Source organism: Lycorma delicatula, chromosome 2 (assembly GCF_047948215.1).
Source record: "Lycorma delicatula isolate Av1 chromosome 2, ASM4794821v1, whole genome shotgun sequence".
Lineage (NCBI taxonomy): Eukaryota > Metazoa > Arthropoda > Insecta > Hemiptera > Fulgoridae > Lycorma > Lycorma delicatula.
This window is the reverse complement of record NC_134456.1, coordinates 224,758,399-224,773,670: the sequence shown is the minus strand read 5'-3', so window position 1 is coordinate 224,773,670 and position 15,272 is coordinate 224,758,399. Positions and strand designations below refer to the sequence as shown.

The window sequence follows — 15,272 nt, the reverse complement described above, 5'->3', positions numbered from 1 at the left end:
TTAAGGCGTAATATTTCATATTTTGACTGATGCGATTATTCATTTAATCGACTAATTCGCTAATCTTAGAAACGAAGTACACCGTCGTTAATATGATAAAAATGAAGAAACTTATTTTTAAATGAATTTAATACAGGCGATTAAGCTATCGTATAAATTTTAATTAAGCGAATCAAATCGACCATCAGTATTATTTAACAATAGAATTTGAACATCGAAAAATTATTTTAAATGCTACTGAAATTAATATTTTAAAATAGTGAACAAGTGAATTTCAATCGCTTAAAGGAAAGATCGATAGAAGGAAATTTTATTAAACCTACTGATTACCACTCTTTAGAGATAGCGGTTTTAAGTATGAAGTAAAGTAGAAAAAATCCTAGTATTATAGTACAATTGAGTGTTAAATTCTGATAAAATTATACAAAAGATGATAATTAATATGCATTTTTTATAATTACAAAGATATAAAGTTTAAAGTTTTTAGGATCTAAGCGCAAAAAAAATAACTAGAGAATTCATTGAATTAAATTGTTCAGTAATAAATATAAAGTATGTAAACGATGAAGTTGAAAGACAATATACCGTCACTGTAAGCAGACTGAAAAAGATATTACTACAAATGAATGTTGTGAAAAGGGGAATTTCCGTCAGACTTCAAAAAAAGTGTTATAGTAATGATACCAAAGAAAGCAGGGGCAGATAAATGTGAAGAATACAGAACAATTAGTTTAACTAGTCATGCATCAAAAATCTTAACTAGAATTCTATGCAGAAGAATTGAGAGAAGAGTGGAGGAAGTGTTAGGAGAAGACCAATTTGTTTTCAGGAAAAGTATAGGGACAAGGGAAGCAATTTTAGGCCTCAGATTAATAGTAGAAGGAAGATTAAAGAAAAACAAACCGACATACTTGGCGTTTATAGACCTAGAAAAGGCATTCGAATACGTAGACTGGAATAAAATGTTCAGCATTTAAAAAAAAATAGGGTTCAAATACAGAGAGAAGAACAATTGCTAACATGTACAGGAACCAAACAGCAACAGTAACAATCGAAGAACATAAGAAAGAACCCGTAATAAGAAAGGGAGTCCGACAAGGATGTTCCCTATCACCGTTACTTTTTAATATTTACATGGAACTAGCAGTTAATGATGTTAATGAACAATTTAGATTCGGAGTAACAGTACAAGGTGAAAAGATAAAGACGCTACGATTTGCTGATGATATAGTAATTCTAGCCGAGAGTAAAAAGGATTTAGAAGAAACAATGAACGGCATAGATGAAGTCCTACGCAAGAACTATCGCGTGAAAATAAACAAGAACAAAACAAAAGTAATGAAATGTAGTAGAAATAACAAAGATGGACCGCTGAATGTGAAAATATGAGGAGAAAAGATTACGGAGGCAGAAGAATTTTGTTATTTGGGAAGTAGAATTACTAAAGATGGACGAAGCAGGAGCGATATAAAATGCCGAATAGCACAAGCTAAACGAGCCTTCAGTAAGAAATATAATTTGTTTACATCAAAAATTAATTTAAATGTCAGGAAAAGATTTTTGAAAGTGTATGTTTGAAGTGTCGCTTTATATGGAAGTGAAACTTGGACGATCGGAGTATCTGAGAAGAAAAGATTAGAAGCTTTTGAAATGCGGTGCTATAGGAGAATGTTAAAAATCAGACGGGTGGATAAAGTGACAAATGAAGAGGTACTGCGGCAAATAGATGAAGAAAGAAGCATTTTGAAAAATATAGTTAAAAGAAGAGACAGACTTATAGGCCACATACTAAGGCATCCTGGAATAGTCGCTTTAATATTGGAAGGGCAGGTAGAAGGGAAAAATTGTGTAGGCAGGCCACGTTTGGAATATGTAAAACAAATTGTTAAGGATGTAGGATGTAGAGGGTATACTGAAATGAAACGACTAGCACTAGATAGGGAATCTTGGAGAGCTGCATCAAACCAGTCAAATGACTGAAGACAAAAAAAAAAGAATGTTGTGAAACGGTTAGAGATTTAGAATATTATCATTATTACTCGTTATCATAAAATCAGCTGATTTTCGAAGTCGAGTGTTCTAAGGTTCGAGTCCTTTTAAAGGCGGTTGCTTTTATACGTATTTGAATGCTAGACTGTGGATACCTGTGTTTTTTGGTGGTAGGGTTTCAACAAACCACCACACATTTCAGGACATAAGTCAGTTCCAGACTACATGTTTAGACGGGTAATCCACACCGGCAAGCCGGTAGCGTTAGTTTAATTTGCGTATATACACACACCCAGACCCGGCAGTCTAGCTGGAAAACCGGTTGGAGGTATAAGTATTTATATATTATACATATATAGCATTATTAAATTTTCGAGTAAGTTACAAATACATTGAATAATTTAAATATTTTAGCCGGTTCAAATGTGAACCGATTTAAATTCTGGTGGAATCCGAATTTATTTGTTAGAAATAAAAAATAAGACGCAAAGATTAACTTTCGTACAATTCACATGAACTCAATTTGGTAGTACGACTCGAGCAGTAACTTATCTTTCGTATATAACTTATATACATAGTTTACTTATAAGAGTGGAATGCGAGTCGGATATGGTAGTATATAATACTACTAGTTTGGCAAAATATCGACGAAGTACGATAGATTTTATTTTTATTCAATCCTTAAAAGGATTGAATAAAAATATGAAGAATTATAGTAGGAAAAATGGAACGAAATGTAAAACAATTTAATCGTATTCAGAAATACAGATATGACTGTACGAAATGACAACCTGGCATATTAATAATTTTAAAATAATTTATAAAAGTGTGCCATCAGAGCTCATAAGTCCTGAAAATTAAAGAAGCGCTATTATTTATTAAAAAAAAAAAAAAAAATAGCAGCTGTAACAAGGACAAATATATCAACTCAATTTATTTATTAATAGTCTAGAACGATAAGATTTATATAACAGTAAATTAAAAATTTCTCTTACAAAATATGACCTTTATTGTTTCTTAGTAAACATAGATTTCAGTGTAATCAACTGTTACAACAAAAATGTTTTTTTAAATTTTTAACATTTTCTTAGAAAATGTTAAGTTTTTTTAGTTGAATTTCTAATTATCTTTATCCATTTGTAAATTTATGATCCGTTAGCCGTATTAAAACTTCGGAGAAGTGAAAGAAAAATTCTCCTAAGTTATTTTTATCAGTAGTTTTTGTAACACGCTATTATTATTATTATTATTATTATTATTATTATTATTATTATTATTATTATTATTATTATTATTATTATTATTATTATTATTATTATTTCAAGTAAATTAACGTGCTAGAGTTAGAAGAATTTTGAACATACAAATTTATTAAATTAAATAAGTGTTGCAAAAATAGCAGTAATTTGCAATTCGTAATCCTTTTATTTACACAAAGATTTACGAAGTATAACTAATGGCAGTAAATTTTTGTATTCATCCAGTTAGGATATAAATGTTATATTAGCAGGTATTTTATAAAAGCCCAAAACCATATATATTTATTGAAATTGAAGTTGGAAAAAAGGATGGTTTTAGTTAACATTTTCTGATTTTTGTTTTACCGCATCGTGAGAATCTTGAAGATAATCCTCGTAGTCGTTCATTTGTTGTGCTAATTTTTCTGTTATTCTGTTTCGTTTTTGGATTCCTTTTAATTATGTAATTCTTATTTTATATTTTCAATAATATGCGTATTAATGGGATAAAGGAAAAAGTAAAAATATTCTATTTAGAAACGTAAACGCTACACCAGATTATCAATCGTTAGCAAAAAAAGTAAATTATCACGTCACGAGTTAGGCGATGATTGCCGTTGCAAATGAAGTAAATATTCTGAGGCTGTTCAATTTTTCTGGTTTTTACAATGGAGGAGAAGAAATCTCTAATAGACCCCCACCCGCCCGCACAGATTATACCGTCGGGCTTTCAGAGACTGAAACCCCTCCCCTCTACGGCACGCGAAGAACGGACCCTCACAACTCAATCTCCGGTGGGTTCACTTATCAGAAAACGGCAAGGACCTCAGCGGAATCCCACTACATCGCTGAAACATTTACATCCGTGACCGGGCCTTTCTTTTTCCTGTTTAGCCTCCGGTAACTACCGTTTAGATAATACTTCAGAGGATAAATGAGGATGATATGTATGAGTGTAAATGAAGTGTACTATGTTAATAAAGTGTATGTTGGATTTCAAATTATCCTCCAGGTGACTGGAGGACATTATTCTTACTATTAGTTATTTTTACTTTTTGTTTGCTGTTTCAGTGTACGGACAAGTCAGCTGAGAAGAATAAGTCCGACAAAACATTTTATGCACGCCAGTTGGCCACCTGCATCATAACAATGTATTTTAATATTGTTAACGTTATAAATACAGCATTATTAGTTCTTATTCAGTTGTAATTATTTACTCAAAATACAGTTCATTATTCTGCTATAACTTACAGCCCGTTACAGTGTATATGTGTGATCTTGTACCATCTCAGGACGACCATTCCTGAGATGTAGCCTTTTTTTTGCCTCCGGAACCACCGTAAGGTATTATTATTTCAGAGTATGTGTATGAACGTAAATGAAATGTAGTCTTGTACAGTCTCAGGTCGACCATTCCTGAGATGTGTGGTTAGTTGAAACCCAACCACCAAAGAACTCTGGTATCCACGATCTAGAATTCAAATTCGTAAACCTTTACTAGACCTCTAACCATTAAAATAACAAGACATCTTAACATTTAATAAATTTAAAAACATGATTTTTTTTTAAAGGTTTTACTGATTTTATAAGAAAAAACCTTTTCTATAAAACTGAGACAAAATGTGATTAAGGCCCTTATTTTCTTGTATACTCCAATATTGCTTTTAGAATACATAAATACGATATATTTGGTCATATAATATATTGGATGGGTAGAAATTAATTTTTTTCGTATTTATAAGATTTCTTTTTAAGAGTAATATTGATATTTAGATTTGAATGAATTATATCCTATAAAATATCCGATTCCACCGTATCTCTAAGTGAATGATTATTCAATTAGATTTCTAATACTTTAAAATTTATTACTCCATAACTTTGGATTAGGTTATAATAGACAGTTGTTTTTGTATCAGTTTTCTCATCTTGATGAGAACTTTAAAATTAGTTTCAATAAAATTGAAGTCGTTATTTAGTTTTATCTTCTCCCTCGAAAAGATACAAAATTGCATTATTATCGCCAGAGGATTGAGTAATTTCTGAGCGTTTTAAGTATTCACCTTAAATTTAAAATTAGAAAGAGGCAGCAATATTTTTTATTCACTCTGTACATACTCGTAAAAATATATAAATGTAACCATAATATAAATTAATAGAGGGGGAATTTATAAATCGATTTATAGCGCTTAAATATCAAAGAAGTTGTTGCAGAGGCGTTATAGTGAGAGTAAAGTCTTTAATTGTTTGCAATTTTGTCCATTCCTACCACCAGTATTCTGACAAAGTTTAGATTACTATACAGAATAAAACTGATTATCTGGATTTGACAAGATCATCAACAGTTAAAAAGTGTAACTCAAGTTAGTACAATTTTTTTTCAAAACTAATACTCCCTTCAAAAAAAAATGAAAAACACTTTTTCCTATGAGTTCTGTGACCTGTTACCCTCTTTCATGAGCCTCTTTCGATTAAAAAAATTATACTAATATAATTAATATCTAATTTAACAGTATTCTACTTTTTTAAGCAGTAGAACATATTGCTTCGAAACGGTTTGTCAGTTTTCAATTAATGAAAAGCTGATGTGACCTCGAGATAAAAATAAAATTAAACAAGAAATAAATTAAAAATGTATTTATCTATTTGAATTTTCGTTTATGTAATAATCACAGTCCGATCAACTCATATGTTTACATCAAAACCCGGTGTAAGCACGCAGAAAAAGAGAGAACAGAACTCTCCTCCCTAGTTTACCAAAACAACCCACCGGGTTGGTCTAGTGGTGAACGCGTCTTTCCAAATCAGCTGATTTGGAAGTCGAGAGTTCTAGCGTTCTAGTCCTAGTAAAGGCAGTTACTTTTATTGAATACTAGATCGTGGATACCGGTGTTCTTTGGTGGTTGGGTTTCAATTAACCACACATCTCAGGAACGGTCGAACTGAGACTGTTCAAGACTACACTTCATTTACACCCATACATATCATCCTCATTCATCCTCTGAAGTAATACCTAAACGGTAATTCCCGGAGGCTAAACAGGAAAACGAAAGAAAGAGTTTACCAAAACAATTACGATTTACCAACCAGTGATTCATTTTACTGAAAGTTTCAAATTACAAAAAAAAATATTAACATAAAAGTTGAAATAACCTCTGTAGAAAATTTTTTTCTTTTAAATTTTTATCAGATTTTTAACTTTTTTTTTATTTTTAACTGGCTCAAAATTAAAGTTAATAAACAATGCATTTTTTATTTGGTCTCACTATAATTTTTGAAATTATAAATGCTGTGTTGATAATACAATAATGTGTCTAAATGTTTAAATCCGGATACTTTCATTTTTGATAAATAATAATAATAAAATATAAATAAAATAAAACATTTTGTCACCAAAATTCTGGAGACAGAACTCAACGCAAAAAACAAAATCAAAGCCATTAACTCTTGGTGTGTGCCGGTTTCTCACATACTCATTGTTCATCGGTCCCAGACAGATCTTGGTACGCACAGCATTAACAAAATACAGGATGCATCACCGTAAATCCGCAGTATACCGTTTGTATATCTCTCGTAAAGAAAGTGGTAGAGGCCTCCTCGACCTGAAGTCGCTTTGTAACAGACAGATTGCATCAATAAAGAGATATTTTTTCTCTCCAGATCTGAAACATCGTCGTTGCACAAAAAAAGTAGTTGCATCTGACAAGGGCTACTTCCCTCTAAAATTGATGACAATTTCTACCCCAATATTATTAAAACCAGTGATAGGATCCAAGCGTGGAAATCTAAGGCGCTCCACGGTAGATTTCCCCATTCTCTCGAAAATGCCGATCAGGACCCGTCTACGCGTTGGCTAAAGGACGGATCTCTATTTGGAGAAACTGAAGGATTTATCCGTGCCATCCAGGACCAGGTCGCTGCGACAAACAATTACAAAAAGTTCATAGAAAATCAGGACATCAGTGATGAGTGCAGAGTATGCCATCAATCATCTGAAACAATTGATCATTTGATAACCGGTTACTCCAACTAGGCTAACACGGAATATTTGCATCGCCACAATCTTACAGTAAACATTGTTCATCAGGCATAGCATTTAAATTAGGACTTGTAGACGACAGGGAGCATTGTCCTTATTATGAATATAAGGCCAAACCTATATTGGAAAATGACCATTATAGTAATCATTGTCAGTATGTATGATCTCCCCATACATACTGACAAATTTATTGTTCCAAATTGGCCAGACGTGGTTCTACACAACATTAGAGAAAAAACTGCTCTTGTCATTGCTGTCATTCGCCCGTCAGATCACAATATTAATAAGGTTGAAACAAATAAAATAACCAAATACAACCCTCTGGCGATAGAATATAAAGAAATTTACAGACCGAACTCAATAGAAGTTATTCTCCGTTGTGATACGGATTAATTAACAAAAATTTAAAGAAGTACATAGAAAAGGTTGACCTGGAACCTAAGTCGTAATTCCAAAAGCCCAAAAATCGGCAACTCTGGAGACGTGCAGGATTGTACGTACTGTGTTAAATGCACCGCAGCATTGAATGAGGTATACTCCAATGGCCCCTCATACTGAAATTCCGGATGTAAATCTCTGAGACAAAAAATAAAAATAATAATAATATCACATTGTACCAGTATGAACTGAAATTATGAAAGCGTTTTAATCGTGTAATGAATAAAAGTTCAAAAATAGTATTTGAAGTGTTTTATTAAATAAAACATAATTTAATTAAAAAAATGGTGCAGGAAGTAATATTTACTTTTAAAGAAATACAATAAAGAAAATTTTTTGAAATGGTAATAATGCTACAAAAACAAAATAATTCTCCTAAACTGATTTTATACTGCCAGTCTGACCGGGTTGACCACCGGAACCAACAGTTAAACGTTTCGTTACCATTAAGTATATCTGTTCGTTATAAAAGTACGTTCTTTCGATTAAAATTCCTCGTATATATTCCTGTTTATATATATTTGCGATTGTTTTTTCTTGCTATGAAGCTGTAACATTGTTATTACTACTCTGTAGTCTATTATAGTAATAATTGTAATTTTTCACTGCTGTTTGTGGCGAATCATACGAGTAATACAATTTTCCTTAGTTCAAGTTTAGAGCTCATTAATTACAAGCTAAAAAAAAAATTAACGGAGGCATATCCCTTCCACTTTTAACAGCCTAAGATTATTGCTTTGGGAGCGACTATCAGTCCAAACTTTGTCGTGTCACTGGAATATTGTGCTGCTTTACTGTAAACGACTTCATCCTTTAAAAAGATACATAAATTCAGCGATCGTTTGTTGCTGATAAGTACTCGTTAAATTTTTCAGATCGATGATATCGTCTGAATAATTAGTATAATTTAACAATTGTAAGTAATATAACAGATTTTTAAATATAATTCCTGATTTAAATTAAAGTTTTCTTTAATCGAATTTTTATTATTTTATCGGTGTATCGGGGTCGGTTACATTAATCGTAACGGGTGTTAACCGTAAATTACGTCACGCTTCTAATGAAATGATGAGTGTAAATGGATTTTTTTTATCGTAAATCACTTTATATATTCCTAGGTTTTGAAAAGTTAGAAGTTTATGTAGTAAATTCAAATTTGTACTAGAAATTGCATTTTTTATGTAGATTTTAGCATAATACTTACATCTTTTTATTATTTTATAATTACATTTCATAAATATAGAAAATAATACGAATTCGACGAATGAGATATAATTTTAATTTTTGAGGTAAGTTAAAAAACGCTATGCTATTTATAAAAGTATTGTAACCGATGTAAACGATTAAAATTCCTATATATATATATATATATATATATATATAGCGTACTCCGTCGCAACTTCGCCCACAATATAGATGTAGCTTCACTCGCAATGCTTTTTTAATAGCAAACTTATTTTTTTATAAATAAAAAATATTTAATCGACAATATTATATTTAGATTTTCGTTAAATCCTGATAAAACGGTAAATAAAAATTTTTATGAAAAATACTGAAGGTATTTTTGCCCAAAATTTAAATAAAGGAAGATAAGAAAATCGAACAATATTTGTTAGACCGATCCGTTTTACGAATGAATTATAATAGTTCAATATAAAAGTCCAATAAAGATAAACAAAAAATTTATTACGATCCCAAATCCCCATCACGGCTTCGCCCGTGCTCTATGGTTACTTGCGCTTCTCGTCATGATCAGAGGGTCATGGCTCGCTTCGCTCTCTCTTCCCGTTTTCTCCCGTTTCTCTTTCCCTTACTTCTCTTTCCCCTTCCCCCATTTCCCTTTCCCCTCTTCCTTTTTCTTCTTTTCTCTTTTCCATTTCCTTTTCCCGTTTTTCCTTTTCGTCGATTTCCCCTTTTTCTCTATTCCAATTTCCCCTTCTTCCCTTTTTCAATTTTTCCCTTTCTCCCTTCTTCCCCGGTTTTCGATGTATTTCAGTATAGGTTCATTTTGCCGCTAAGCAGAAATAACGGTAAAATTCTTTGTTATTCCGAAATTAAAAACAAAGCCTTTTCCGGACACATGTTATTATGGAATTTTTTAATTATTTTAAACAGAGAAATACAGCTGTAAAATTTAACGGCCTTCTTATGGAGCACTCACACACTCATTCTGTCACTCTGCGCGCGCACAAGATGTATTAATATTACTTATTTGACAGATGTAATGAATTACTTCATTTCTGTGCATTACCTACGCTTTTAATCTCGACCAATTTTTTTGCATCTGACATCTTCAATTATTTGCTTTACATATTCCAATTTTTTGATTCCATTTTAATTTAATTACTTATTTATTTTAAATTGAATTTAATATTATTTTATTTAATTTTAAATAAATTTATTTAATTCCCTTCCTCGTCCCACATTTCCCTTTTCTCCTTTCTCCTTCCTCCTTTTTTCTCTTTTCCCTGTTTTCCTTTTTTTTATTTTTCCCATTTTCCCCTTCTTCCCTTTTACATTTTCTATTTTTCCCTATTTCCCTTTCTCTCCCTTCTTCCCCGCGCGTAAATCGGTCCGGTAGTTTTTTAGTCTATAGCGGACACGCATATCGAAAACATTGCAATGGAATCGTAAAATATTTAGTGTAGCGTATGTTACTTTTACGTACAACAGATAGCGCTATTAACGCGAAATTTAGTTTTTTATCCACCGTAAGGTATGACTTAAGAGGATGAACGAAATTTATATGTACGAATGTAAACGAAGTGTAGTCTTGTACAGTCTCAGATCGACCGTTCCTCAGATGTGTGATTAATTGAAATCCAACAGCCAGAAAATATCAATATCCACGATCTAGTATTCAAATCCGCATAAAAGTAAGGCCTTTACTAAACTTCTAAAAGTACTGGAAGGATTTATGTTGACCCACTATTTTTTGCTTTATAGGTCCAGATACGTGGACCGATTCGGATGAAATTTGGCAAGATGATTTCTGAATATAGTGTTAATGCTATTTAATTTTGGTCCCGTTTAGTCAAAGGGGAAGTGAGATCTTATGATTCACGTCGATCAAAATTTAATTCAAGCGGTAGATAAATGTTTTCACGTAATTTAATATTCCTTGGGTAGCTAAGGTACTTTTTGATGGAGGTTTTACTTATTCAAACCTCGTAAGGGGATGGATTTGTAAAATAATTTTTTCTTTCTTATCGTTTCTGGACACAAAGTCACATTCGTTTACAAATTTGATGATTAGTATGCCACTTTCGTTGCATATTTGAGCAATTTCATTAAGTAGTGGAGATAATAAAACTATTTTTTTTTTCGTAAGCTTGATATCTTCAGATTTAATTACCGATTTTTATGACTTTTTTAAAATGATTTCTGAATGCGAGTTAATGCTGCAATTTAATTTTGGTTACAACCGGTCCAGCGACTAGAAGATTTGGTCACCGTGAATTTCATACTTAAAACTTTGCTTAAAGTAGAATAATTTTTAGTAGATAATTCTTCAATTGCGTACATTAATGTTCGTTCCACTTAATTTACCTACTAAGGAGTAGTTTGTCGAAGGTTAAGCTCTCGGTATCCAAAGTTTTGCCGCCTTTTTTATCTTTCCCGGTTTTGCCGCCTTTTTTTTTCTATTAATATTTTGTTCGATTTTACTATTTTTTTTTTTTTTTTTTTTTTTTTTTTAACTCTAGACCTATATTTATGATAATTTTCTTATCTCTTCAGGACAAAAATATATTATCAAGTTATTAGTTTTTGTATTCTGCTTAAAATTGATAAAGATAACCTTATAAACTTTTATGATACTAAATGGCATTAAATTGACGAATTCAATCTACGAGTATATACTAAATTATTCATCATAACACTTTTTTCCCATTAACAAAAACAAGATAAGGATTAAAACATATGTTTTTATTTAATCAGAAAACCAGACATTTTTTTTTATCTGCAAATAAAAGATAAATCGGCTCTTAAGTAAACGATCAAAATATATATAAATAATCTTTTCCATCTTCCATTATCTTTTTTTATTAATAATACTAGTATTTTTTTGTTTTTCCGATTAAAAAATAATAAATAAATAAATATATAAGTGTACTTTAACTATAACAAATTAAATGCCAGAACGAGTAAATTAAATAAACACATTTATACAAATTTTTAATCGATTTCAAAATATTGATTGTATAATATTTTCAATCCGAACTAAATTTTTATTTTATTTGGCTTATGGGTGTATATCTTTAAGCCTTAATCATGATGAAATAATATAATTTCAGCAATTTTCTTTCTTTATATTTACTGGAAGAAGTTCTCTTTGGTAAAGAAGAAACCACACCCGTCGTAAAATTCGTAATTTCTATCTCCCGCTCTGGAATGTGAAAGAATATTGGCCTAATTATTTTACACGATGAAAATTATTTTTCTAATAAAAGTTAATTTTATTAATTATTTTTTCACACAACTACTTAAATGTATGAACGATAAGGTACATATCACTACTCTAAAAAAATTAAATACTTAATATCCATATGTGCAGAATGATCCCAAATTATTCAGAGCACTTTAAATGTTAACAAAAAAAATAACAAAGTGATATACTTACATGTATGTTTTATTGTTGTCATTTCAAACGGTTTTGTATACAACATTTATTAACTTCAAACACAGTAGGGGCTCACTGTGGAACTGCAGCACCACCTATTTCCACTTGATATTATCATTAACATTTATTATAATGAGTCTTTTTTTCTTTATACTTGTACATTATATAATCCTTAAGCTTAATGTCAGTAGCCATCCCCCAGTTTCTGAAAAAGATAAAAAAATCTTTGTACGGAACTGTACGCTTCACAATTCCAGCGGCGTGGTGTTTGGCTGTTGTGCGCATGCGTACGTAGGAAGCTGCACGCAAGGCTGCGAGGGAGAGAGAGAGAGAGAGAGAGAGAGAGTTAGCACTGTCGCTCCCGCAGTGCCGATCCTGGCATGCTGATGGAAAGTAGTTGTTTTTACTCCGCGTGTGTTGTGTTTAAAAACTGTTTACCATATTCTTGAATGTGATAAAGTGTAGAATTAGATTATTATCCTGCTTCCGGCTATTCTATTTGATTCACTTTTTCGGTTCTTCTATTTGACAGAAAACTTAAACTACGGCCTTAAAAAGGCCCAGAAAAAGATTTTGTAGAGCAGCACCCCCACTAATTTTAGATACGAGTTGCTACTGTTCAAACAAGTTCCACATGAGCACCTTTGGTCACATATAACCTTTAGAGCGTACTCGGTTTCACGTCAATCACTACGAAGAATATTTGAAGTTATTCCATTAACTACACCTTTGATTCTTCTTTTTAGTTCATTGATGTGACAACTTCCGTTGCTTACACTTTGTCTTTGACAAACCCAAATAAATAATTCGAGAGGCGTAACGTCATGGGATAGAGGTGATCAGGAAAGCGGTGCATCACGGCCAGTCCGATGTTGAGGAAATTGTTCATGTAGGTAGTCCCTAACATGTAAACCCCAGAGAGGTGGTGCACCATTTTGAAAATAAACGTTGGATTACCGATGTTCAATTTGTAGTACTGCATACTCTTTTAACATGTCTTAAATAACTAGAGCTGGTATCTGTTGGCCTGGCGAAAAAAAACGATTGGACCATTTCATAAGCAGTCATCGCACACTAGATGTTAATTTTCGGGCATTCTCGTTGTGTTTTCTGAATGACATGAGGTTTCTTCCTACCCCAAATCCGACAATTAATGAAGTTTAAGGTGATCAGATATCTTTACCTTTCGTGTTCTCTCCGTAAAAGGTTACTTTTTAAAAACTTCGACTTTCGTTCACTTTATCAAAAATGTCCGTGGAAAATTTGTAAGAGGTGGGGCATCCTAATCTTCAATTGCAACGAACCACCGAAGTTTTTTTGCGTGAAGTTTTAGGCGCTTGTATAGAACCTTCACAATTATCAACGAGGTATTCCCAGTTCTAAACTCGCATGACGAGTCGATTTACCCGGGCTTCTCAGAAACATTTCTTTTACACGATTTACATCTTCCTCAAAGACGGTAGGTCGGCCAGGACAAGGGCTGTAGTCTAAACGAAAATGTCTACGAACAGTAATAAGAGATCCGTTTTCGTGAAGCTATTTAAACATTCTTTAGAATAACATTTTATCGTGAAAATTCAGTAAAATATAATTCAGTTCTTTGATGTAGTTATTACCACTCTGAGTTTAGAGTGATCTCATGCATATATTCTCATTCCCATTTCCTATATTAAACGTATTTTCAGGTTTAATAATGTGTAAGATGTAGTTCGTAAAATTTCATTTGTTATATGAACATTTTTTATGTGAAATAAAAATTCATAAAACATTCTACATAGAGGATAAGTGAGAGAGAGAGAGTGAAAAGTATATAAGATGCACAAAATGATAATATAATTACAATAATGCTTATGTATTCAATTTTCATGTGCATCTTGTCGGTTAGATTATACCGACTGATATATATGAAAATAAAACTTATATACTAATCTGTATTCAGATTAAAGTTAATTTGCAGAATGGTTTTTATTAAATTATTAATTTGCAGAATGGTTTTTATTAAATTCATACCGGTAATAACCGGTATGAATTTAATAAAAACTAATAGAATATAAAATAATATTTTGCTTATAAAGAATTTGTTTAAGTAGAGTGTTGTAAAATAAATAGTGTTTATAATTCCTGCTATCATATACCTTAAGTCACTCCTTATTATGATTAATGTATATGGACGTAAAAATTACATATATTCTATAAATTAAAAGCAACAACTTGAACTGCTAATTTGAATTTATTAAAAACTTATTACAGTATAAATAATAATTTACTAATTTAAGACGCTGTATTCAAATTAAATTGTCTAGTATTCTTCTGTCAGCATTTTGTTATTATTAATATTTTCTATCAGCTGGCTTTCAGTTAAAATAGTAATCGTGGATAAATAGCTGAAATATTTCAGTCGGTAAGGATAAAAGAAGATTTTGAGACAGAATTTGTGTATTATGGAATCAAAGAAAGTAGACAAAAAATACTTCCAAATCTCAGAAAATTAAGAACACTGTCCATCAACTCTTTCCTTAAAAACTAAATTCATATTTTTTATTTTAACCAAAGGTCAAAAATAAAAAACATAAGGAAACCGTGAGATGATTCTATTGTGAAATAAGTATTTATTCAGATGAAATGATAGTAAACAAAAAAAAATTAGATCAGATTCATTCCATATATGTACGTCCCTTAATTTCACATTCCTTTTAAAATATAAAGTTAAAACAGTGAATTAATATGTGGAATTCAGTGAGCTTAATGGTTAAGAGAAGTTGTTTGCTTATATATTTATTGAAGATATACTAGAAAAATAACAAAACTATAAATAGGCAAATACCTGTTACTATAGAACAAATAAAAAATGCTGGAGTATATAATTCAACTATAGAATAAGTGATTTCAACTTTCAATTTATAATTTTAAAATGAATAGCTTCCGTTTAAGAAAAATTTTCAATTTTGAA

The 15,272-nt window shown here is 31.3% G+C and overlaps 1 protein-coding gene across 1 annotated transcript in view; it reads left to right on the top strand.

The window, feature by feature from the left end:
* LOC142320079 (uncharacterized) overlaps positions 1-15,272 on the top strand; it is a 138,075-nt gene that overhangs the window by 109,814 nt on the left and 12,989 nt on the right. The gene's annotated exons all lie outside the window — the stretch shown is intronic.